At 49.6% G+C, this 25,307-nt stretch overlaps 1 protein-coding gene across 1 annotated transcript in view; it reads left to right on the top strand.

The window, feature by feature from the left end:
- The first annotated feature begins 234 nt into the window (after positions 1-234).
- The window catches only part of EYA2 (EYA transcriptional coactivator and phosphatase 2), a 262,198-nt gene continuing 237,125 nt past the window's right edge, over positions 235-25,307 (top strand). Inside the window, exon 1 of the mRNA XM_027070259.2 lies at positions 235-407. The gene's annotated coding sequence lies outside the window, so the exon portion shown is untranslated. The remainder of the gene's footprint in view (positions 408-25,307) is intronic.

Raw genomic sequence — 25,307 nt, 5'->3', positions numbered from 1 at the left:
TGGGGGGCGGGGAGGAGGCTGCGCCCTCGCCTCGTCCGGGACCGGCAGGAGCGGGCGCGCTCGGCTGGGCTGCAGGCGCGGAGAGCAGCGCGGCGGCGGCGGCGGCGGCGGCAGGGCCGGAGCCCCGCGCCGCGCGTCCAGCCGCCGGGGGTGTGCGCCCGCAGAGCCCAGCGCCGCGCCTCGGCGCCCCCACGCGCCCACGCAGCGGCGCGGGGATCGGGCGGGGGCAGAGGGAGGGCCCGGCCCGGGGAGGGGAAGGGGCCGGTCCTCCCCGCGCAGGCGGCGGCCGCGGCAGCCCAGGCAGCCCAGGAGGCGGAGGCAGCGGCGGCGGCGGAGCAGCACCGTGCCCGGCGCAGTCAGCCGGGCCGCGTCGGACCCGCGCCGGGGCGCCCTCTCCACTGCGCGCGGTGAGTACCTCCCGCGGCGCCCACCCCGGGGCGCCCGCCGGGCTCCGCCGGGCTTCCCCGGGCCCGGGCTGACGCGGACCCGTCTCCTCGCGCCTCGCTCGCGCACCCGCCGGGCCGGGGCCTCCGCAGCTGTCGGGGCGCTCGGGGGGCGCACGGGGCCCCCAGGGCGACGCAGGCGCGAGGGCGGCGGGGGCAGCGGGCCGACTCCGTCTCGGAGAAGCCAGGCTGCGGGTCTCAGTTTCCTTTTGCGCTGGGGGGAGGAGAGGGGGAACAGCGACTCAAGTTTGTTCTCCCGCGCGCGGGACAAGTGCATGGGCGCGCGGGCGGTGTAGATGCGGTGGGCTGCGTTTGGCCGGTTTCGAGGCCCGGGTCGTCGGCTGCGTCCACCCCCCTCCCCCTCAACGCCCCGTCCGAACCGGAGCGGCGCCGGGAGCCCAACGCGCGCCCCGGGGCGCTGTCTGCGAAGCCCCCGGGAAGGGGCGGGAACGGCCGCCGAGCCGCCTTCTAGCTGCACTTCTGTTCTAAAGTCCGGCTGCGCCCGGCCTGCGCAGGGCCGGCTCTCCGGGCTTTGTACCCGAGCGGGCGTCCTGGTGCCTGCCGAAGCCGGAGTCGGAAACTTAAAAAACTTTGCATCCATCCCAAGACTGTTGAGAAGGAGGCTAGGGTTTTGCTGTAATGGGAGAAAGTGGAGAAGGGAATTGTTTCTCAGCCATGCAGTCTGGACGTGAACCGGCCGTGCTGGCCGCAGTTCCTTAAATGTATATCCTGCCCCCAAATAAATAGTCTATAAGCTCCAGGAATCTTAGGAAGGCTTGACTGGTAAAAATATTCGCGTCGCAAAATCCTCCGCGCGCCTTTCTCAGGGCTTGAAAGCGAAGCGCTTTGGCGGTGAGGATCCCGCTCCTCCCAAACGCAGTTAGCGTGCCTGCTGCTGGGCTCTGAATTATTTTTGAAAGGCAAGACTGATGCTGCATCTTTATGGATACCATTTTCTTTTCTCCCCTTTCCCCGAAACGCTACGTAATCTTTAATTTTATGTATATATACACACACACACATATATGTGTATATGTACATATATATAACGTTGAGATATAAATCACCCTTGGTGCAGGTACCTTTTAATGACGAGGTGCAGCGAAATGAGCGAGCATCGGAGCCTGGTTGTTAGCATGAGCGGAGGGGAGGTAGAATGATTTACAAACATCAAGGAGGGATTTGAGTGCTGAATTATGTTTGAGTTACGGAGCTCCCTTCCAAAGGAAATTATAACCAGCGGACAATTGCTGTATTTCAAACCAAATCTGTTCATTTCATGAGCCCTTTCTTGCTCGACTGCAATTTTTCTATGACCAGCGTATGAGTACTGAACTAGTAGCTGCATTTCCAGCCTGTGGGCCATTTCGGGAGGGGGGTGGCAGGGCGGGGAGACCCCCATTTAAAAATAATCTTCGTGAAAAATCTTTCGGGCAACTTTTCCCCAAGAAATGTTCGTGTTTTCCACTTTTCTCTCCACATCTTTAAACCCCTTAAACATGATACTTCCTTGCATTTAGACATCCTCAGACTAAGGAAAGTACTGAGAGATGCATGTCATAAATGACGGTGTTTTGAGTCTTGCTTTTGAGCATAAAATCGTGTTTTGTATGAAAAATCTCCTTGCCTTTGGAGGAAACTCTACATTTGGCACTTTTGACCAATATGGCTAGATCCGAAAGGGCCTGAATTTTTGAAAGCCGTTCCTATGTCCCACACGTAGTTGGTAGTTAGACCATTCTCCTGCTGTAACTCTAGCTTCGCCATATTATTAACTATTTTATCTTAAAGGAGTTGGTGGTTTTCCTCTGCCCTGAACACAGCTCACCTCTGGGGTGGCTGTGTGAATGACAATACTCTATAAACAGATCAGTCTCTTTGCTAACGTTAAATAGCTGAAGGAAAGAAAAGAAAAGAAAAGAAAAAGATGTTACCCTGATTCTTTGGGATTTTTAAAAACCAGACGCTTTCATCGCTTAAGTTCTAAAGTCTTCTTTTCATGCCTTTTGTGTCGTATTAAACACATCATAAAGAGCTATGATTTGTTGACTTGTTATAGGATTACCATTTGGCAAAAACACTCAAGACATGCTGTTTCAAATATGTGGTCTTGCTTCTGCTTTAAATTGCAAGTACGAGATTGCAAAGCCTGTTCCAGGCGGATAAATTGATAAAATGCTAGCTGCTGTTGGAACAAGGAGAAAGTCCCCAGCAAAAGCACTCTGTGGGGCAGCGAAGTACATTTTGAATTGGGTGAAGCCAGATAGGGGGACCCTGGCAGTTTGTGAAAAGGTACACACGGTCCGAGCACGTCCACTTTAAGACGGTTTGGGTTCCCCCATGACAAGATGACTCCTTTCCCACAAAGAAAAACATTTCCTTATTTTTTCGGTTACTTTTCCAAAGATAACTTGTGTCTCGGGCGCGAGAGACCAGAGTTATGCAGAAATCCAACCGTAACCGGCTCAGAACGAGGTCTCACTCTTGCTCTCCTGCCACCAGATGTTTTTTAGGTGTCCTCAGCTGGAATGCCCAGTTTGAAACTAATTAGGCCAGCCATAAACTCCTTGTATAATAAAATCGCAGGCTGTTATGGTGCCTAAGTGGGGTTCCCGGCAGCTCATGACAGATGCCTCTCTCCGCAGAGAGAGAGCCTGTGGCTGTCAGGAAAAATTTCTTGGGGGACAGGAACCTCCCCAAAGATGTTCTATAAAGGGGAGAGTCACCTAAAGATGTGTTCTCCTTATCTGTGGACGGGAAGCGGCTGGTTATTCAGTTACCTCCAAAGGCCGAACCTTCCAGCTCTTGCCAGGACTGGGTTTTGTTGGTGGAAGGAAACAACAACTTCTTCTTCTTCTTCTTCTTCTTCTTCTTCTTCTTCTTCTTCTTCTTCTTCTTCTTCTTCTTCTTCTTCTTCTTCTTTTTCTTCTTCTTCTTCTTTTTTTCTAGCTAGCTGCTCTCAGAAGCAGTTGGTGGAGTCTGCTGAAAAGGAATCTCTACAGAGAATTAACCCCAGAGTTGAGAAAACACAGCCTGTTGACAGAAGATACACACATACTCATGCACACTCCCCACAGCGCCCTTCTCACTCCCCACCCTCCTCTCCCCCCCGCCCCAGATCATAACAGCTTCCTGAATGGCCCACTCCCCACACCCCTTATTGTTGGTGGCAGTTGCACAGTTCCAAACACACACAATGGAGAGAAGATTCTAGTAGGGGAAGCGATTAGCAGAGAATTGGCCGAAGACAGTGCTTCGTTTTCACTATTTGAAGATCTTAACTGGCCTAATGGTGTTTGACTCACGGACACCTCTTCTAATCCGAGGATAAACCCCCTCAATCAGGTGGCAAACACTTGAAGTGACTGGTTCAGACCCACTTGTCCCTGTAAATGAATCGGAGGGGCAGGAACTTGTTCCTCATTGCATGTGACTGAAAATCAATTTCAAGGTAGGAAAGTATCTGCCAGGTGCATTTAGGGGAGAGAGGACGAAGGAAGCCACAGGCTTTTAAATTTATTTTTGCTGCTTTTTCTCCTTATTTTTTTTTTCTCACTCCCATCCTCCTGGGGTCTTTGCCATTTCTCTCCACTTGCAAATTATATCCTTGTGTTTAATAATAATGATGAAACAGCTCGTATGCCAGGCCTGAATTCAGCTCTTGACATGTATTTTTAGGATGGGTTCTCACAACAACTCTTCGGGTTAGGTGGTGGTATTATTATTATTATTATTTATTATCACATCCCAACTTTGTTAAGGCAAGAATTGAGTTTCAAGTTACATGACTCACGAGAGCCTGCAGAGGGAATGAACCCAGAATGGAGGCCTTCAGACCTCTGCGGACTGTGCGTTTCCCGTGTGCTGTAAAAACCTTGGCCGAGAGGACATTTCTCCTTTCCTTTCCCTCGGACAGAGATGCGAAATTGGGATGATCTGAAATGCATCGAGCCCAATTATTTTCTGACTCTGCCCTGATGTTTCGTTGTTGTTCTAAACGGAAGAAAAATCATATTAAGTAATTAGGAAACACCAATATGAGCCTTCCTGAGTCATGGTGTTTAGCAGGTTGTGTATGGGTCTATAAAGGATGTCTGTTTACAAGGGCTAATTGGATTCGTTCCTTCGATACTATAATGCGACGCATTTCAGTTCCTAAAAAGAGTCAGTAAGTTTATAGGCAGTGGCAAAGCCCTAAAATGTTCCGGTAGGCGGTCCAAATGGAGTTTACCGGAAGGTGCTGGATCGCTATGGGTGGGTTCTTGTTTGGGGGGTGAGATTATAAACATTTGGAAAGCGAAGAATAATTTGGAACAGGTGGTCCCAAGAGTCAGGTAACTGGAGCGATTTATCTTTGCCACTTTGAAGGTTGAGGGAGGCCGTCGGTTGCCTGAATCTGAAACAAGCAGGCAGAGGGTCAGGGGGGTGTAAGAGGGCTCCCGCTTTGGGACAGAGCATGGCAGGATGGATGCGAGGGTCTGTGCATGCAGTCTGGGGTCTCTAGAAAGCAGGGTCTCTTTGCTGTGGTCATCATCCTTTGGCGATCCTGGTTGAGGGCACCGATGTGCCTGTTCTTGCCTTTTTGCAGACTCTCCCTCTGTGTTCAGATATATGCAGAAATTGAAAACAGGAACTCAGATGAATCGATAGCCAGGGGAGACAGGTTTACATCTCACCAGTTTTGAGAATGTGCACACGGTCACCTCTCTTTGCCTGAGAATGCTAATCTAGACAGATTTCAAAATGAACAGAGTATTTCAAAGTAGTTAGAAATTATTTCGCCTTTTGGTATCGGTGGTGTTGTGTCGATAGCACAGAAACGTGTGTGATTTTCCCCCTCTTTCCCTCCTCAGTGTCTAGTATCATTAGATTTTTTTAAACTCTGCATGTTCCCAGATGTAACGTATCTGTCCATACCTACTCACAGTCGTTCCGAGAGAGCTGTCAACTCCCCGCCAATTTAACTAGAGGAAAAATGATAAAATCGACATTTTTGTCCCCAAAGAATGAGGAACCGGAGGGTCTGACTACTGTATGAATATAGCAACTTAACTTTTGTCTCACATCAGCTGAATCTGTCAGTTCCCCTTTCTTTTCTATTCGTCTCCCAAGAATGGTCTTTCGTAACTGAAATGTGCAGCATATTATTGGCCAAAAGACATTTTAATTCCGTAAAGAAAAATCATGCCAGAGACCCAGCCGAGTCTGCTTCAGCCATTATTGTTTCTGTAGCGTGCATACTTTGGGTTTCATGGTAAGATGTGGGTTTGCCAAGAAAGAAAATTACAGCGAGAAACTATGTCGAAAACATATACACTTCTGTTTAAGAAATGGGAAAAACACGGAGAAATTCTGCACGGTAATTGCTTTAACGTGAGTTTTAAATGTCATTGTTTGACTTATGTCAAAAAGCCCCTCTTAGCTAATTCTCACATATGCCGTTACTGAATCGCTTACCTTAAAAATGGCAATGGTTGGGCTTAACTTTGACGCTCTTTGAGGCTTTAAGAGATACCCTTAGCCCTAGTGGAAACGTTCCAGATTTTTAGATTGGGCAGGCCATTTTTTTAAGGTTACTTAGAGATCGATTTTATTTTCTTGACCCAAAATAAGAAAACATGGGGAATTCTCAAAAGCTTTTTACAGGCTGCTATTACGAGAAGAGAAGCCAAACCAACACGCATTAGGTCATGAGCTTGAAGTGCATAAATGAGCCTCGTGAAGGTCACCGAAACAGAGCGAAAAACACCAGTTCTCATTACCTTGGCCAACTCTGCATTCCTGCTGGTAGATGTGTTTGGTTGAAGTGGACACAAAAAGGGGGCTTCAAGGGACCACGGCTGAAGGATCTCAGTTTGATTTGGGTTCTGAGGATGACTGAAGACATTCTTGGGGTAAAGCGAGGCGCGAGGGCTGGGATTCCCATCTCCTGTGGACCCCTCCCTCTCTCTGCTCTGGCAGACAAAGCAGGTTCCCCCCCCCCCCCCACCTCCGCCCCATTCCGAAGCAGATTTTCATTCCTGGTTACTTGGATATGTGGAAACCAGGGGCCGAAATGCCTTTTGTTCCTTCTGGTCAGTTTCTTCACCTCCCATCCCCTTCCTATAGTCACGGTGTGGTTAAGGTATTTGTTGTTTCCAGAACAGTTTTTTTGTTCCTATGAACACATATGTGGTTTTTGTTTTTTTTTTTTTAGCATGTGGGGCTGTGTAAATCCACACCTTTAGGTCTTTGTTGATTGGCTGCTCCCGGAAATACACACAGAGCGAGAGAGTGTCTGCTGTGTCCCGAGTTGGGGACCAGCCTCACTGCGGATGGAAATCCCACGTAGGGAGAAAGCCTCCTTTCAGAAGAGACAGAGAGGGTGTCGATGCAAAGAGGCTGTTTTCTTTTCTGGGTGTGTATTATTTGCATGTATGGGGACTTTTGTTTCAGGGTGTTCTAGAAACATTAGTCTCTCCAGCAAAGTTATGAATGCCCTTCTTGGTTGGGAAGGTGGTGGATGGAAAGGAAAGCAGGAGGCAGATTCCTGCACCTCTGGCCTTTTGTGTGACTGGTACAGTAGAGGGAAGTGATAACTTGCGGCCGGGACGGTGTCATGCGGCATGACAAGTTGTGACTTGCTGCTTGTGTTGTAAACAGAGTTTTGGCCCCATCCAGCCATGGAAAAGAATGGAGCAGAGGAAGCTTACTCACTCCTGGTCTGCCATGGGCCGGAGCTCTCTGGTGCTGTCCTCTTGCTTTAGAGACCACGCTCCCTGGAGACTTTAATGTTGGGATGTGCAGGGAAGGAGGAGAGAAGGAATGTCTTAAACTCAGCAAATGTCTGAAATGCTCCGAATGTCTTCCACGTGGCTCTGGCGCCCACGAGAAAGGCAGAGTGTTACAAGGACACAGAAGCAGGCTTTTGGGGAAGGGGACAGAGAAATGGGAGGGCTTTCAGAGGTTTGATCTAGAGTGGAGAATTTTCTGATACCTGGGGACCCCTGGAAGGCCTTACTGGAATGTCTTTAGGAGCCTGATTTTGGAAGTGGCCTTTCCTGCATCTTGGCTGGCCTTTCTTTGTGCTTACTTTTAGCGAATTCGCTTTTTTGGTTTTTGTTTGTTTTTAAGAAAACATAAGACTTCTTTGGGGATAATAAGTGGTCCATATTTATCGAACACCTACTGTGTGCCAGGCACTGTGCTGGCTTAACAGAACACTTTTCTGTCTCCGAATAGCCTGAGATGGAAATGTGCTGTTATGATGATGATGCTGATGTCTATTTTACAGGTACAAAAATTGAATGTCAGGGAGGTGCAGTAACTTGTCCAAGGTCCTGTGGCTCATGTCAGAGCCACGATTGAACCCAGTTTTGATTCCTCATCACTGGGATATCCAGGCTGTCCCCCTGGTGTAAGAAGAACTACTTTTCCTCTCCAAGTCTGGCCTGGAGAGCGAGATTTTAACGTCAGTCTCCACTTGTTTTGGTTGGGGATATTAACTGATGGTCAGGTACAAAAGTTGGGCTCGGAAATAAGGGACATCTGCTAATTCTCACAGAATCTTGAGCCTGTCCTTGTAGCTATCAAAGAAGGTTTACTGTTGAAATCTGTTGAGATGGTGGCCACATCTCTGCGATTAGCTGGTCTAAGCCATTGCCTATGGCTGCTTCTGTGCTGAAATAGCAGAGTCAATAGTTACTGCAGAGACCGCATGGCCCTTTTCAGAATACGTTTCCTGACCGCTGAGCTATTGCAATATGACAAGACAAATTTTGTTGACAAGGAAGAACATGCCCTTGGGACATTGCATGTACCGTTTCACTGATTTGTGATTCATGGAGTGCCTCCTGTTTTCCCGGTGATGGGGGAACATGGCATTCATTCTTTCATTCATTTATTCGGTGGTATTTACTGAGCTGTGTTCTAGGTGCTGGGCTAATTACTAGGGATCCAGAGGCTAAAAGGACCCAGTCTGGTGCCTCTGATAGCAGGATCCCAGTGGATTTCCACCAATATCACACTGCCTCTTCTTTACCCTGGAGGATCCAGAGGGCAGTGATATGACTTCTTGGGCTCCCTAATATTTAAGCAACAGGTTGGAGACAAAGACCCAAGTTTGCAGACCCTTACTCAGAGAAGCCCTGCCTAATTCAGTAAGAGCAGAACCCCAGGGGCACGTGTGTGGCTCAGCGGTTGAGCGTCTGACTTCGGCTCAGGTCATGATCTCACGGTTCCTGAGTTTAAGCCAACGGTTTAAGCCCCACATCTGGTTGGCTGCCATGAGCGCAGAGCCTGATGCGGATCCTCTGTCTCCCTCTCTCTCTGCACCCCTGCTTGCTTGTGCATGCTCTCTCTCTCTCAAAAATATTAAAAAAAAAAAAAAAAAAAAGAGCAGAACACTGGCTTCTGTCCCTAGAGGTATGTCGGGCGGTACGAGGGGCCCACTCTCTGCCTGAGACAGACCTTCCTTCTGCTTTTGTTAAGAGGCGGTGGGAAACAGGTGGGGTGGGGGGGAGTCAGGCTTCCTGCATTTAAGTCTTGGCTCTGCCGAACAGCCTAGAGATTAAGAGCATGAACCCGGGAGCTGGGCTGCTTGGATTCAAATCCCTGCTCTGCATGAACCAACTGTTTACCTTTGGGCAAGTTACCAAACTTTTCTGTGCCTCAGTTTCTTTCTTCATCTGTAAAACAGAGCGGATGACTGCGTCCCTTCCTCAAAGAGTTGTGGAGGTCGCCTTAATAAAGATAAAGTGTTTGCAATAGTGCATGGCAAACAGGAGGAGTTATGTCAGAGTTGTGTGGCTGTATTTATTGTCATTGTAATGTATTATTATTATTATTGTTACTTACAAGCTGCATGAAACGGGTTTTCAGTTTCCTCTCCACGACATGATAACAACAGAAATAACTGCTTCAAAAGAGCATTGTGAGAATGTAAACGAGGCAATACGCATAGAACAGCTCGCTTTGCTAAGTGCCTGCCTCGCTGACGCTCAATCAGGTAGTTGTTATACTCAGGGCAGCCACTACTGCTCTTGAGATTATAGGGAACTCTATACTGGGCCATTGATAACCCCTTTACGCTATTGGTCAATTGAGTCCTGTTTCAATTTCAAGAGACGGCAGGGCCGTGGTTAATAAGTGCAGCCCCTGAACTCAGGCAGACCCCGTCTCAGCCTCAAGCCCACCACCACTCACGGACTGTGCCATCTGGGGCGAGGGGCTGACTCTCCCAGCTTCCCGGACGGTGGAGGCAGTGGTCGCTATTCACTGGGTGGTTTGAAGGTCAGAAGAGGTGACACCCGTAAAGCGTGGAGCAGGGTGTTTGGCACATAGTAAGCACTCAATAAATGGTAGCTTGTATTATTATCATCCCCACTCCTTGCTGCACCTACACGGCCAGAAAAGTACCGAACATTAGTAAATTTTAATTTGAAAATAAAAGAACACATTTTAAAACTGCCAAACAGATTTAAAATAATATTCATTAAACAAAATTAAAATATTCTATTAAAGCCAGACTTTGGGCTCAGACCAAATTTTTATAACCCAAGCTTAAAGGCCAAGGAGTCCCCCAGCCACAATGGGGACATTGTGATTGAACTTGAGACTTCAACGCTGCTATTGAGCAGTCTTTGAAATGCACGTTTCCCCGTTAAAATAAAAGGGAAGTCATGGGAAGAAAAAAAAATGAGGTCCACACTCACCCCAACAAACCTTAATGAATTGAAAAAGAAAAACAAAAGATTTTTCATTTTTTCTTCTGCACTTCACCCTGCCAAAGACGCATGGCCCCCTCCTAACCCCAGCTTTGAATGGAACCGGCTTAGAATGTTCCAGATCTGATATGCTCGTAGGAGCTGAGCGAGTCTCAATTCTGGTCTTCACCGGATTTTGCAGATGGTGGTGTATCCCTGACAGCTGGGGCTTGGGGGCCCTCCTGCCAGGGTTCAAATCCAGCTCTGACATTCCTTGATGTGCCCCACTCAGCTCTCCTGTGGGCTGAGCGGAGACAAACAGTTACTGGGACCGCGTCGGCCGGTGGTGAGCGAACGTACGATTTAAGTGTCTCTGCTGATGTTTAGCCTTGTGCGATTATGTGGTGAATGAAACTGTCCCAGACTTTTGGGACTTTGAAGAATTCGAGACTGCAGTCTTGCCTTACTTACTCTGAGTTTCGAGTGAAAATGATCTCAGTATTCAGGGAGGGGAACGAGGAAGGGAAAACGTGGATTTGAAAATCCCCCACAGGAGTTTTGATGTGCCAGGCACTTGCACAAAGCTTCTAGAATCCTCTCAAAAAAAAAAAAAAAATCCCATGACGCCCGTATGTCTATGTCACAAATGGGGAAACTGAGGCTTGGACAACTTCAGTGGCTGCTCGGTGAGATTCGATTCCAGACTACAGGCCTGTTCCACGGCACAACCTGCAGCTTCCCGGAGCAAGCACACGGACAATCCAGAGGCTTCTCCCTGACTGACCGGTGCTCCTACATTTCGGTTATATCTGTCTTCCTCTCCAAGCCTGGGTCGTTGTGGCCTTTTACCTGCCTTGCCGTTGAGAATGAACGGACTTTTTCTTGAACAAGGACTTTGTTATTCTGAGTTTATTTTGAGAGAGAGAGGGAGGGAGGCAGAGAGAGAGAATTCCGAGGAGGCTCCACACGTGCCAGCATAGAGCCCCAGTAGGGGCTCGAACTCCCGAACCGTGAGTGAGATCATGACCCAAGCCGAAATCAAGAGTCAGACGCCTAACCGACTGAGCCGGATGGAAAAAGTAATGGCAGCGGGCCGGGATATCCTCCTCCAGGGGACATTGTTTGAGAACCTGTGCGGTTTCTTGCCAACCAGGGGGGCATGGCCTCCTCCTCAGACCGGGCCAGGCCCTTGGCTATGATGTGGGGTCAAGAGGCCGTGCTGTCAGAGGGTGGGCGGCTGTTGTAGAGGACTTGGGGTGGACTCCCCGCTCCATCACCCACCTGCCGTGTGACGCAGGGCAGAGGACTCAAGCCTCAGACTGTTCACCCGTGCGTGGGGCAGGTGCCGTCTGTATCGAATTCGTCACGCAGCCTCAGTCCGCGATGGACCGGACTCGTTCTGCGGTGCTGAGATACTATAGCACTGCTCCTCCTCCCCTCCGAAGTACTCAAAAAAGGAGCAAAAGTGAAGGTAACTTGCTCTGGGGAATCTTGGGAGTTTACACATTCGGGAAGAATCCACATGTCTCCAAAGGGCAGTCTTTTTCTTAGCGGGGTCTTGTGGACCCTTTCCGCATTAACTTCACACGGGCACGAGTTTTCGTTGTTGTTGTTTGTTGTCTGTTTGTCTTGCCTTCAGCGTCCTGTCTTTATTTTCTTACGCCTTCGGAAAAGGTGTAACAAGGGTCTCAAACGAATGGTGTCACAAGGTGGAAATGGTTTAAAAATCAGGTGATTAAGGGGCATCTGGGTGGCTCAGTCGGTTGAGCGTCCGACTTCGGCTCAGGTCATGATCTCACGGTTCGTGGGTTCGAGCCCCGCATCTGGCTCTGTGCTGACAGCTCGGAGCCTGGAGCCTGCTTCTGATTCTGTGTCTCCCTCTCTGTTTCTGCCCATCCCCTGCTCATGCTGTCTCTCTGTCTCTCAAAAATAAATAAATGTAAAAAAAATTCTTTAAAAAAAAAATCAGGTGATTAATCGCAAAAGTGGGCACAAAGGTACGGCAGAGTTCATGAGTAAAGTTGAAGAAACGCCAGCCGGAAGATGTGAAATGCCCCCAAATTCGAGAACCTTCCACTATAGCCAGAAATGCGGTTCTGTAACTCAGTTCTCGGGGGGAATCAGATAGAGCAAACGAGGTCTCTCAAGGATGTCGTTAAAGCGTCTCGGGGCACCTGAGTGTCTGGGCACGTTCAGTCTGTCATACGTCTTCGAAAGAATAAGTTGCCTTCGAATGAATATAATGTCAATAAAAGTGACCTCTGAGTGCTTACTCGATGCTGGGATCTGTTTTTGAATGAGCATAGGCATCAGCTTATTTATTCCTTACAACAATTCTATAAAGGAAGAGCTATAATTATTTTCATTTCAGATGAGGAAAGTAAGGCCCAGAGAGGTTAAGTGACTTGTTCAAGGTCACACGGCAACCAAGAAATAGAGCCAGGCTTTGTCTGTTGCCTTTATTTTATTTATTTATTTTTTATTTAATTTATTTTTTTAATCTTTTATTATTTAAATTATTTTTTAAATCCAGGTTCATTAGCATATGGTGCAACAATGATTTCCGGAGTAGATTCCTCAGTGCCCCTGACCCATTTAGCCCACCCCCGCTCCCACAACCCCTCCAGGAACCCTCAGTTTGTTCCCCGTATTTAGGAGTCTCTTCTGTTTTGTCCCCTTCCCTGTTTTTATAGTATTTTTGCTTCCCTTCCCTTATGTTCATCTGTTTTGTCTCTTAAAGTCCTCATGTGAGTGAAGTCATAGGGTTTTTGTCTTTCTCTGACTAATTTCACTTAGCCTGATACCCTCCAGTTCCAGCCACGTAGTTGCAAATGGCAAGATTTCATTCTTTTTGATTGCCGAGTAATACTCCATTGTGTATATATATACCGTATTTTCTTTATCCATTCATCTGTCGATGGCCATTTGGGCTCTTTCCATACTTTGGCTATTGTTGATCGTGCTGCTGTAAACATGGGGGTGCATGTGTCCCTTCGAAACAGCACACACACCTGTATCCCTCGGATAAATACCTAGTCGCGCAATTGCCAGGTCTTAGGGTAGTTCCGTTTTTCATTTTTTGAGGAATGGAGGTTGTCTTTGTAACTCCTGCACTCTCTGCCTCTTTAACTGCCGTAGAAAGAATCAAACTTGCTTCTTTTTGACCTTCACTTAACAAGCCAACGAGTTAATTACGGACAGGCATGAGAGGGAGACACGGGACATGTTAGCCTTAGCCGTCATTTTTCTTTTGTTTTTTTTTTTCCACAAGGGTGTGTTCGCGTATTCTATAGCTTCCGGTTCAGCGTAAGGCTGAACCTGAGCCGGACTGTCAAGGTTCAAGTCCGGAGTCTACTAGTCTCATGACCTTGGCTTTATGTCAGTTCTTCTAGGTCTCAGTTTCCGTGTTCATGAAGTGAGTCCACGTCATAAGAGTGCGGAGAAGAACCCCCCATAACACAGCAGGCGTGATTGTTAAATGCTGTTTAGTCCCAGTTGAGGAGAAAGTAACTCTAGAAATCGTGTCCCCCCGTGGAGCATGAGCACTCTGGTACAGTCTGGAGTGAGAGGGAAGGGCCCGTGAGGCTCACGCTGGAAAACAGCTCGGGTTTTTCCAGACGACTTAGGATGGAGCCCGAGACACTGGCTTTCCTCATCCCCATGTGAGAAGTTGTCAGGACAAGTCCTCAGCAGGCAGCCTGGAAGTCAGAGCTGCCTGGGATCAGAACCTGTGCAGAAGAGGAAACTGAGGCCCCGGGGGAGGGGCTCTACCCGGTCACATGGCCGGTCTGTGGCCAAGCAGAGACCCCCATCCGTGCGAACTCCAGTGCCAACATAGGCCCTAATTCCAGGATGTTCATTTTTCTTCTTGGCCCCTCTCTTCTCTGGTGGAAAATGCCTTTTTCTTCAGAAGCGTCTGCCTGATCTTCAGTGACCAGATGGGCAGACTTTCTGGGCTTTGCCTGCTTTCACCTTCCTCCTCCACCTTCCTCCCCCACACCCCTGCCTCCCTTTACTCTCCAGTATGGGAAACTGAATTTCTTCGTTCGTTCGTTCGTTCGTTCGTTCGTTCATTCATTCCAAAATACGTAGAGAGTACCAGCTGCGTCGCAGGAACTACTCTGGACACGAGGAATACAGTAGAGAACAAAAACAATCAAAGTCTGCTTTCTCACAGCGCCGCAGCTAAGTGGAGAAAGACCAAACATAAACACCTAAATATGTAAAGTCCACAGAATGTCACATGGTGATAAGTCTATGGGGAAAAATCAAGAGAAGGTGGGTAGAAAGTGCCTGGGGTGGGGAGGCCTCACTGAGCAGGTGGCCTCTGAGCACAGCACTGAAGAAGTGAGGGAGCCCTGCTATCTGAGGAAGAACATTCTAGAGAGAAGAAGCAGCAAGTGCAACGCCTTGAGATGGGAGCTGCCTGGAAGCCGGTGTGGCCGGGGGCCAGCAAGCCGGGGGTGGGGGCAGATGAGGTCACAGCAGAGGGACCCAATCGGGTCCTTGCTTAGAATCCAGTGGCCGCTCTGTGTCAGTCAGGCTAGTCCAGAATCAAAATTAGCATCATTTTTAAATGATTTTTTTTTAATACACAGGCCCTAAATCTGAAACCACTAATTGCAAACTCAGATACCCAGAGTTAATGAAGTGGGCAGGGTAGTTAGCTGGGAGGAATGTGGCCTCTGTGTTGCCAAGTGTTCTATGTCTTTCAAAAGACCATGAAATCTGGATTTTATGAGAAACGCCCCAATTTTTAAGTCACCGCGAGGAACCACCAGAAGACACACGCAGGCTCCCGGTACGTAAGCGACTATGCTCCCTAACACCACCGTGGACCTTGCAAATCGCCTTTCACTGAAAAGGCATTAAGCCTTTATCTCACTGTCTCTTTTCTTTTTACCAATTCCTGAGCAGAAGGATGCCAAGAGATGCTAAAAATTGTTTCCAGGAAAAAGGAGGACTCGGATCTCATGGGAACGGGGGCTGAGACTTCTTCCAAAGAGCAATCAGCTTGCTTCATTTTTATGTCTTTCTCAGGACGTTTTCCTGATCATCCCTCATTGTGGGTAATGACAACGTGGTCCAAATCTGTCCTCCTTCGGGTTTTCATTAGTTTCCTGATGATTATTATTTTGTCATCTGGGGTTGATTTAGGAGTGGTGAAATGTGTGCAGGTTTCACAATGGTTGTCAGCCACTGTTTAGAATGGCAAAGAACTTCTCATAGTGCTCACATTGCAAGGGGCGGGGGTGGTAGTTTCCAATGGCTACAGACATGAAAGGGGGGAAGGGGGGTGGCCCTGCAGGCGACCACAATCAGGAGATTGGAAGGTGAGTCAGTAGGCTGGGGCGGCCAGGGCGTAAGGCTGAGGAAGGCTCTCAGTGCTTTAAGGACCTGATGCGCCCAGGCTGACAGCACGGAATCCATAGTCTCCCTTCTTGACCCCAAAGCTGGAGTGAGGCAAAAACTCGGCCAAGGGGCCCCATAGCTGTTGAGATTGTTCTGGATGTAAGTAACAGAAAATTTCTGGGTTGGCTTCAGTGAAAGAAAATTTACTGGCTTGGGGAAGTGAAAAGTTCTGGGGAGGGCCGGCTTCAGGTATGGCTGGATCAGGAGTTCAAATGTAGGTGGTGGGTCCATCTCTTTCCTAACGGATGTCCCTGTTTGGGAGGATTCTGTACTCTGTCGTGTGCCACCTCTGGAGGTAGGGACGGAGGGGGAGAAAGGTAGGTTCCCAAACTGAAGTCAGCAACATTTGCCAGAAGTGGAGGGTGGACTGGTCCCTTGTGGACCCCCAAACTGCATCGTAATGCACCTCTAGATCTGCCTTGCCCACTCCTCGTCTGTTGGACTACAGTGCCGTTTGTGAAATTTGTAGTTTTTCCGGGCACTGGGCTACACCGTCTGGCATGTCACTCCTGTAAGGTGGGTACTTTTAAGACGTGCTGCGGCTCTGCCTTCCATAGGCTCTTTCCCACGGCCCTAGAGGATTAGCCTTTATTTCATGTAAGGGTGTTCTGGGGAAGGTTGTCTCTTCTTGTAGGTCTTGGACAAAGTTAGCGCTGAGTATTTGGGAGAGTCCAGCCAAGCATGGGAGATGCACCGGACTTTGGAGGAAAAATCAGAACTGACTCGGTGACGCTTGAGGCGGGCGGGGTGATCCCGGCTGTGCTCTGCTTATATTCCTGGGCCTCTGGTGATCAGCCTGTGTTTCCTTTCCTCCTCTGAGCTTTGCCCTCTGTCACGGCCCCCACTCGACCTCTCATGATCCATCCGGTGGCAGTGCTGTGATGTCCGATGCAGCAAAAGATTGTAACCTGGCAGCCAAGATGCGTCTTGTTTGGTCTGCAGAACATTTAAAACAGAAAATAGAGCCAGTGTTTGAAAATCTGGACAGGTCACACAAAAAGGCAGATTTCTGGCTTCCATTAAAAGCTCAGAAGATCTGGGGCGCCTGGGGGGCTCAGTCGGTTGAGCGTCCGACTTCGGCTCAGGTTGTGATCTCACAGTCCGTGAGTTCGAGCCCCACGTCGGGCTCTGTGCCGACAGCTCAGGGCCTGGAGCCTGTTTCAGAGTCTGTGTCTCCCTCTCTCTCTGCCCCTCCCCCGCTCATGCTCTGTCTCTCTTTCTCTGTCAAAAATAAACATTAAAAAAAAATTAAGAAAAAAAACACCACTCAGAAGATCTGTCAACACGGTGCCCACATTTCCAGCTGGCTGGATTTGGAAAACCTCTTTTAGGTGGACGGGTCTGACCTCACCACAGTCCTCACCCTGCCCTAGTGTCGGCCCAGCACTGGGGCTCAGGATGAGTTGCCATTGACTATTGGGCTGGCGCTGTGGGATGTCTTACAGTAAATTTAAGGGAGAAGGGAAGTCTCTCCTGTATTCAGGTCTCCATCAAAACTATGAAAACAGAATGTAAACCGAGTTGGTCACTATCAGGAACAAAATGAGGGAGAGCTTGTGCCTTCGGGTAAGTCAAGGCGTCTCAGCCTCGGCACTATTAACATGTGGGGTTGGACAGTTCTTTGTTGCACATGTCAGTCCTGTGCATCCTGGGGTGGCATTTCACGTGTCCACATATGAGCCATTCGCCCTTTTGGAAGGAAGTAGGTCCCTGGGCACCAGGCACCCACCACCAGTTTGGCACAAAGAGTTACCGTAAGTGAGAAACACAGTTCTTGCTCTGAATTGTGCCCCAGCAGGCCTGCCTTTGGCAGTAAAGGTTATGAGTTGGCCGATTTGGGTTTAATCGTAGGTAGACGTGCCAACCATTGAGGCCGTTTATGACTGCCTGTCTAAGATGTCATAGAAGGAATTCAGCATTGGATGAGAGGCTGAACCCTCTTAAAGAGTCTTTGGGGAGAATTTCTAAACTTTTAGTTGAGTGAGGCCATGGTGGAAGTTACTGTCAGTATTTTTGCCAACAGTACCGGGGGAGCATGGGCGGCAGTCAAGGCTTGTTGAAGAGTGGGGGATGGGAAGGAGGGACCAGAGGACCTCAGATGTCTTTTCCAGCTCCAGGTTCGAGCTGCAGTTCAGAGAGCTCGTGGTCCTAAGACTGGTCCAGTATGTTGTCTCCCGCATCTCGGTAGCTCGTAACGGCGGTCTGGGGTGGAAACCCACGGGGGCCCGAATGTCCAGAGAGGGAGGTCAGTACCCTGGGTTAGTGCCACGTCCGATGTGTTTTCTCCTGGCCCTTCTGCCCGTGCCTCAAATCCTGTCGGAGGTCTGAAGCGCTGTCCCTGCCTGGGTTTTCTGTAATAACAATGACGGATGCCATCCATCCACCCGACACACGTTTGCTGAACACCTGCTGTGAGGCAGCCACTGTTCCGGGCCCTCGGCAAGCAGCCGAGAGCAAAACCCACCAGGTCCTTGGCCGCGTGGAGCTTGTATTTTTCAGGGAAGGCAATGGACAGTCAACAAGTGCCCAGTACACACACATACACACACACACACACACCCCGTGTGACAGACAAGTGCTGTGGAGAAAGCAGAGGTGGTGGGGAGGGGAGGGGAGATAGGGAGTGGTGGGGGAGCAGCAGCAGGGAAGGCTGGTGGTTTTCATCTCATTTTTAAAAATTTTTTTAATGTTTATTTTTGAGAGAGAGCACGAGCAGGGGAGGCGCAGGGAGAGAGGGAGACACAGAATCCCAAGCAGGCTCCAGGCTCTGAGCTGTCAGCACAGAGCCCGATGCGGGGCTCGAACCCACGAACCATGAGATCATGACCTGAGCTGAAGTCAGACGCTTAACTGGGGCACTTGAGGCCGCGGTCGCATCGGTGGCCTCTGTTCTGAGTGAAGGTGAGGTGAGAGCCCCCAGAGGGCTCCAAGCGGAGGAGACACAGAACCCAACACTTTGCAGCACCCCTCTGGCTGCCGTGAGAACAGGCTCCAAAGGCACTGGGAGACTGTTGAGGCAAGAGATCCTGGTGACTTGGTTGAGGACAGGGTCAGGGAAGGGCCAGGAGAGGGAGACAAGCAGCAGGGCTGGTGGGTAGTTGGACTCAGGATGTATTTTGAAGGTGGAGTCAACGGGATTTGCTGACGGACTGGATCTGGGAAGGGACAAGGGTCCACCGTGACTCCAGGGTTCTGGGCCCGAGCATCTGGGAGGAAGGAACCGCTGTTTCCCGAGGCGGGGATGGGGGTTGGGAGGGAAGGTCGGGAGCACTTCTGTGAACCTGGCCTTGAGCAGGTGCTTAAATGCACACCATCTCCTTCCATCCTCACGGGGGAGGGGGGGGTCTTATCGCATCTTGGAGAAGGTGTGACAGCCACTTGAGGAGGTTAAACAGCGTGCCCGAAATGGCCCCGCTGGAACACGGCCAGGCCAGAAGTCCCTCCACCGTCTGGGTCTCACCGTTTTCCTGGCTGTGCCATGTCTCCTCTTTGTTTTGAGGAAAGGAGGCAGAGAAACTGCAAAGGAACCACCCAAGGAGCCGAGTCCCTCTCCCTTGTCTGGAAAGAGCTGTCCAGTGGCTTCTCCAGGCACAGACGGGCTCTGCTTAATGGGTCCATCGCTGGCCTCTTCCCGTGACAAATTCGCTGGATACACCCCTTGAAGATTATTTATAGCAAACCCACACGTTTTAAAATATTTTTATTCCATTTATTTAAACTACACACACACACACACACACACACACACACACACACACAATGCATCCTCCCACGTGTGTTGCAGCATTGTTTTTAATAGCCAAGATTTAGAAACAACCTGTGTCCACTGATAGATGAATGGGTAAAGAAATTGTGGGATATATATTTCCAACAGAATATTATTCAGCCATAAAAAAGAAGGAAATCTTGGGGCACCTGGGTGGCTCAGTCGATTAAGCATCCAACTTTGGCTCACGTCACGGTTTGTGGGTTCGAGCCCTGTGTCGGGTTCTGCGCTCACAGCTCAGACCCTGGAGCCTGCTTCAAAGTCTGTGTCTCCCTCTCCGCCCTTCCCCTGCTTGCACTCAGTCTCTCACTCTCAAAAATAAATAGATAAACATTAAAAAAAAAATGAAATCTTGCCATGTGTAAGAACATGAATGGACATCAAGGGCATTATGCTAACTGAAATAAATCAGACAGAAAAGACAAATAACTACATGATCTCTCGTATCTGTGGGATCTAAGGAACTCACACTTAAAAAAAAAATCAGTTGTCAGTAGCTTGGAAGGCCTTGGCTTTGTGCAGACTTAGGCTTAAATCCAGACTCTACCAATAGTTTACCTGCCTGCACCTCAGTTTTTTCATCTGTGGAATGGGTGCATTGAGAGTTCTCTAGGAATAAATGCGATACTGCCCTTAAAGCACTTGGCCCAGAGTGTATTACTTAGCAAATGGGGGGAATCTCAGAACTTTGAGAGAGGAAATTAGAAAGTCGAGTTTAATTCTAGATGAAGGCTGATTTTTTTCACCTTCAAAGCCAGGGTGGGCACAGGGGCTATGGAGCTTATCATGCCTAAGAGCTTTGTGGTTTGGCCTTTTCTTTTTTCTTTTCTTTTCTTTTCTTTTCTTTTCTTTTCTTTTCTTTTCTTTTCTTTTCTTTTCCTGTTCCTTTCCTTTCCTTTCCTTTCCTTTCCTTTCCTTTCCTTTCCTTTCCTTTCCTTTCCTTTCCTTCCTTTCCCTCTCCTCTCCTCTCCTCTCCTCTCCTCTCCTCTCCTCTCCTCTCCTCTCCTCTCCTCCCCTCCCCTCCCCTCCCCTCCCCCCTCCCCTCCCCTCCCCTCCCCTCCCCTCTCCTCTCGAGGAGGGGGAGTGGGCCCTCTCCTCCTCTCCCCTCTCCTCCCCTCTCCTCCTCTCTCCTCTCCTCTCCTCTCTCCTCTCCTCTCCCCTCCCTCCCCTCCTCCCCCTCCCCTCCCCTCCCCTCCTCTCTCCTCTCCTCTTGAGGAGGGGGAGTGGGTCCTGGAGATAGGAGGCCTCTATCTGTGCTCTGGCCGTGCTCACCAGGCGGCCGGTCCTGGGCCATTTACTTGCTCTCTGGGCTCCCAGAGGAGCCGGCCTCAGCCCCACAGTCTCTTGCCTTGACTTGTCATTTGTCGAAAGCAGAACGGCATGTTCTCTCAACAAGCAAATCCCCAGATGTGAGCCCACTCGGGGCTGCCACGTTTTTCCTGATGAAATTCCTGACTTGGTGTGTTGTGTTTTTTTAAAAACACGCCCACTGCCTCCAAAAACCTCAGCCGGGGAAGAGAAACATTTCTCGCTGAATTACTGCTTTTTGAAACAGTGTCAAATTATGCCCCACTTTCATGGCCTAGATACGCCACTCTTTCCACTTACTGCTTTTGCGGAGAAGGCTGCTAGATGATGGCTCGAAGGGAGGCCAGTTGTGGCATTATACAGATGGGAAGGCTGAGGCCCCAGAGGCTGAGGGGGGAGCACGGATGCACAGAGTTGGTCTCAGGGCCTCCGCCAGACCCAGAGCTCTGGATTCCTGGCCGGTGTTCTTCCTCCTCCATCAGAGGTCACAAACAGGCAGCCTGTGGCCACCTCTGCCCCCCAGATGTGCTTTCTTTGGCCTAAGCGCGTTTTGATTTAAATGAGTTGCCAGCGCTTAAAAACCAGGAGAGTCCATATAAAAGCCCAGATTTCTGGCTTCTCCTGGACCATTGGGAGATCTGCATTCCTCCATGGTGACAATGGAGGGCCTCTGCCCGCCACAGTCCCCACCCCTCCCTCTGGCATCCCTGGACACTGGCGCTGAATGTCCCTTGCCATTACGGCCTTTCCATTCCTGGGTCTCCCTGGGTGGAATTAAGAGGAGAGTAAAATATCTCTTGAACTTGTGTATCAGAAACAAAGAAACAAAAATCAGGTGAAGCGGCTGCTTGTTTAAAAGCTGATGGTACATACGAGCATTATTATTATTATTATTATTATTATGTGTTTTGCAGCAGGGAAGAAAATTCCTATGAATTTAATATGCAAACAGAATACATCAGTGTTGAAAATAGTCAGCCCCCTCCCCTCAGTAATACTGCCTTCCCCTTCTCTGCCAGATTTACATTCGTGACCCCCACACACCAGGGCCGTAGATCCCATTTTTTTTTAAGGCAGAGTTAAACTTCTCTGACCTACATCTGCCCCACTTCTCTGAAACTTGAAATGCTATTAAACCAAATTAAGAAATTTTAAAAAGTTAAAATAATCTTTAATTGCTCAAGAAATGGTGTGTGTGTGTGTGTGTGTGTGTGTGAGTGAGTTATGTATGTGCCTGTGTGTGTGTGTGTGCCCTGTGCACGTATGCGATATGTTGATTTATGGGATTCCCCCGGAGTTGGATGAAAGTGGTTTTTTCCCTGGCTCTGTGACTGGCATTTCTGGACTTTGCTGTAAATTTAAGCCAGGCTGTGAAGCCAGCTGGTTTTAACGGTGTATCAGTGAGCTGGGCTAAGGTTGGATTAAGTTTGACTTTCCTTCTTTAGGGGATATATTGGGGGTGGGCGCCGTAGAGAGAAGAGTTGGGGATCCCAAATTTTCAAAACGATCATCGTTTTCTTTTTAGGACAGTTGACCAAGAGAAGAGGGGCGGACACTTCCAGAAGGCCTGCCGTGTGTCCAGGCATTCATGTGGAGATTGTCTTTCTCCTTTCCAAAGTGAGCTTTGGAACTTTTTTTTTTCATACTGACGTGTTCATTTTTATGTGTGTTAGGGCAAAACATAGAGGGGTAACCTATAAACCCCATAAATGAACAGTATTTCCTAGAATGAGCCTCGATTTATCGAAGGGGACAAAAGAGCCCATTTAAAGAAACATAGATAAATGGTTCAGGTGGTTTGTGGATGTGACAAATCACGAATGATGGATTTGATGTAATTCTCACAGCACCTGGGAGGGGTCAGGTGGCCTGCCCACTCCTATGTTTGCAAAGCCTCCTAACACCTTGTACTTCCTCAAAGCACTTAAACTTGTCATTAAACACTTAATTGTGTAATCGCTTGCGTAAATCCGTCTGCCATTTCATTGTTGTGTTCCCAGCACCCAGCAGAATGGTGGGCACACAGCAGGTGCTCAAGATATAACCGGACACATACCTCCCTGTCCCCATTTCATAGATGAGGAAATTGAGGTTCAGAGGGACTAAGTGACTCGCTTAAGGAATCAAACGAAACCACGATAGGGCAGAGTCAAGATCCGAACTCATGACTCTCAGGCTGCGTGAAGCTTGTGAACATTTTGTCAAACAGCAACACATAGGACTCAGGTCAGAGCATGACCCCTGGCCCGTTGCAAAGGCGAGGGACACGATGTGGGGCAGAGCAGTTTGTGAAGCGAGGCTGGTTCAGTTTACAGAAAGGTCTGTTCTTTTCATTTTCTTTCCACTGAGGGTGCTGACATGTTTTCTTTTTTGACTGTAAAATGTCTCATTTGTTGTTTTTAAACACCTGACTTGACAGACCAAAATAGCAGCCCCTTTACGGTGGGTCCCCCAGGTCTTTCTTGTGTTTGAGATTTTCTAGTTGGTGGAACCCTGGAGTCTGAGAACCCTCGAGTTCAGTCAGGCTCCTCTTGAGATGGGAACGGGTCAGTCGCGAAACCCTGGCCCCCTTCCCCCGCCACCTCTCTCAAGTTCACTCCATCGTCCTCCCCTTCTAGGGGGTGGCAGCAGGCGTGTCTCCCCCACTCCCGGCCCCAGTGACACAAACACAGAAACCGGGGCAGTGTCTCCAGGACTCCTCCTTAGACGGCTGCACGCGGCTGGGGCCTGCCCTTGCGAGCTGTCCAGAGAGGCCCGACCCCGCCATGCCTCTGGGAGAAGCAGGAGCTCCCCCAGATGCCTGTGGTTGACCGATGAGTCTGCTCACCTATGTGGCCTCAGCACAATACAGATTTCCTTTTCTAGATTAATCCCGACCCCTCTCATCTGAAGGTTAACCCTAACTGCCTGCTACTGAGCAAGGTTTGAGAGTCTGCCCCTGTTGACCTGCAGCCACGTCTTCCCAGCTTGGAAGCTGGCCAGCTGTCCACACCCTGCCAGGACACCCAGCCGTGGCCAGACCTTGGCTGGCTTTTAACTAGGGAACTGCCCTGGGGTGGGGCGGCTGTGACAGCAGCCGGGGACGGAAACACCCGGGCCCGCCCCTCTAAGAGCGCGAAGACCAGCAGGTGAGATGGGACAGGCCCAGATGTCTAGTCAGGACTGCGTTCTGGGTTCCGGGCTGGGGACTGGAGAATGACCACTTAACGCGTGCACCACACTTTACAGTTTGCAGAAGGCGTGCGTGACTTATTCTCTCTCGTTTCCACGGTCAGTCCTCTGTGGCGGATGATGGCTGGCAGCCCTCTTGGCTCTGGTTTCCCTTCTTTCCCTTCCTTCCTGGTTCCCGCTGCACCTTCAGGCCCTCCCCTCACTCCCCAGTTCGTGCTGTAGACCCGTGACCCGGTGTGGATGTGGATGGTCACAGCGTTCCATCCCTCCGCCCTCCAGGAGTGGTTTGGGCACCAGTAAGAGCCGAGCGGGAACTCGGCTCTGGCGAGGCCAACCTGGGAGAATGTGGCCATCCTGCTGGGATCAAGGCCGCTGGGAGAAAACCCGAGGCACGAGTCAGAGGCGCACGAATCCTGATGACGTCACTTGAGCATCTGGACCCAGCTCTTCCTAAAGCTAGGTTATAGAATGCCAGGAACACACGGGTTATGGGATTATTTCTCATTTGCTTAAAAAAGTTTGAATGGACTTTTCTCCCACTTGCCGCAGACGAATACAGTTGGTTCCATTTACTGACTTGCCCTGCTTCCTCTAATTATAATAAAACTCCATTTCATTTTTAAAGCCCTCTTGAAAGCCTTTTCATAGCAGTTGGACTCATTTCTACGAGACGGCGTGGGCCTGATTTTGTCGATAAGGGATCTGAGGCACAGAAGGGGAGGGAAGCAGCTTAGCTCCTTTTCCTCTTAGCACCCTCCCTGACGTTCGGTTTGGGGAAGAACAGGTTTTAAGAACGAGGGCACCTGTACCCCCAGGGAGGGCGGTGCAAAGGGATTTGGTGCACAACCCAAGCCAGCTCACGGAGGCCTCTGACTGCATCACAGAGTCGCAGCAAGGGTAATACTAGCAGAACATCTCTGGAAGATAGGAGAAGAAAGAGTTAGCTGTAGTCTGGGGAGCAGACCGGGGAAGGAGGGCGACTTTTGTTTTTCACTTTATACACTCTGCCGTACGTTCTGAAAACTTACGAGGGGGCAAGGATTGTTTTACATTCAGATAAACGGCAAATCTTGCCACGTAACACTAGCTGGCTTTCATCTGAGCATCAGGTCGTGAATTACAAACCAAACGTGGGAAAACACGCATCCGTGAGTGTGTACTAACAACAAATAGAGAAGTAAATAAACAGGAGAAGGGGGAGGGATCTTGTCCACGGTGGAATGACGGGGGACTGGAAACGTGGAGGGGGGACCCAGGTAAGACACACGTCATGGTACAGCCGTCACGGGAAAGACTGGTCCAGTATATCATACCCTGAGAGGGACACCCCATCACCTATGTTAACATTCCGGCCAAGAATGCGTAACCCGAATCTATTCCGGAGGAAACAATACATGAACCCAGCATGCAGGCCATTCTGTTTCCCAGAAGGCACGTTATTCTTCCAAAGGCCGGTGTTGTCAAAGGCAGAGGGAGGCCGAGGATGTATTCTACATTAAAGGTGCCTGAAGAGATAAGACAGCT

This window comes from Acinonyx jubatus, chromosome A3 (genome assembly GCF_027475565.1).
Source record: "Acinonyx jubatus isolate Ajub_Pintada_27869175 chromosome A3, VMU_Ajub_asm_v1.0, whole genome shotgun sequence".
Lineage (NCBI taxonomy): Eukaryota > Metazoa > Chordata > Mammalia > Carnivora > Felidae > Acinonyx > Acinonyx jubatus.
This window is presented reverse-complemented; position numbering and strand designations above follow the sequence as displayed.